General features: G+C 38.4%; 1 non-coding gene across 1 annotated transcript; it reads right to left on the reverse strand.

Annotated features, from left to right (window-relative positions):
* Positions 1-482: 482 nt before the first annotated feature.
* Positions 483-556, reverse strand: TRNAS-ACU (transfer RNA serine (anticodon ACU)). The gene has a single exon. It is a non-coding gene; the product is annotated as a tRNA-Ser (tRNA).
* Between the last annotated feature and the right edge of the window lie 264 nt (positions 557-820).

Here is an 820-nt window from a genome sequence, read left to right on the forward strand (position 1 = left end):
TATCACCTTGTTTTCACATTAAACAGACTTCCACATGAGAAAGCAGCAAGGATGCATTGGCGTTAATGTTTCCTGGTGTCAACCTGTATTATTTCAGTAGACATTGAAATGAGGATGCATCTTGCTGCCTTTCCAATGAAGCAAGTTTAATTTAGTAATAGGTGAAAAACCATCCTTACAAAGGTGTTCATCAGAGACTTGGCTTTGTGGACACTTTTCAGAGAACAAATTTGTTAGCATAAAAATAAAGCCAGAAAATGAAGAGCTGTTTAATCACTCAATTGGATTTTTTTGCCAGCATATTTCTTTTTCTCTGCAACCCACTGCTAAATTGTGCTTCCTAGCTGTTTTTATAAAATCACTGAATCAAATCTAACTCTGATTACATCAGAGAAGGCAAGGTACCCTACACCATAAGAGGGGATTTGAAATTTTGACTTGTCTACTTAAAGATCACCAAAATCTGATAACAAGGTCAATTACGTCCCTGGGTGGGATTGAACCACCAACCTTTTGGTTAGTAGCCGGACACACTAACCGATTGCGCCACAGAGACACTTTGCAAAAAGTACATACTGACAAAGACTAATAAGCATTCATCTAAAATGTTTCCTAGAAAAACTTTAAAAAGTCAATAATCTGGAGAGTTTTTGTAAGATGTTTCTTCCATCCACCAACGAAGAAACACATTGGTACTTTCCCATGATGAGTGAGTGCTTCAGGATCTCTTGCACTTACATGTGCAGCAGAGTACTGCAATGGAAGCATGCTGGGCCCATAACCCAGAGGTAGGCAGATTAAAACTATCCTCTGCTATATG

Source organism: Pseudophryne corroboree (assembly GCF_028390025.1).
Source record: "Pseudophryne corroboree isolate aPseCor3 chromosome 7 unlocalized genomic scaffold, aPseCor3.hap2 SUPER_7_unloc_5, whole genome shotgun sequence".
NCBI lineage: Eukaryota > Metazoa > Chordata > Amphibia > Anura > Myobatrachidae > Pseudophryne > Pseudophryne corroboree.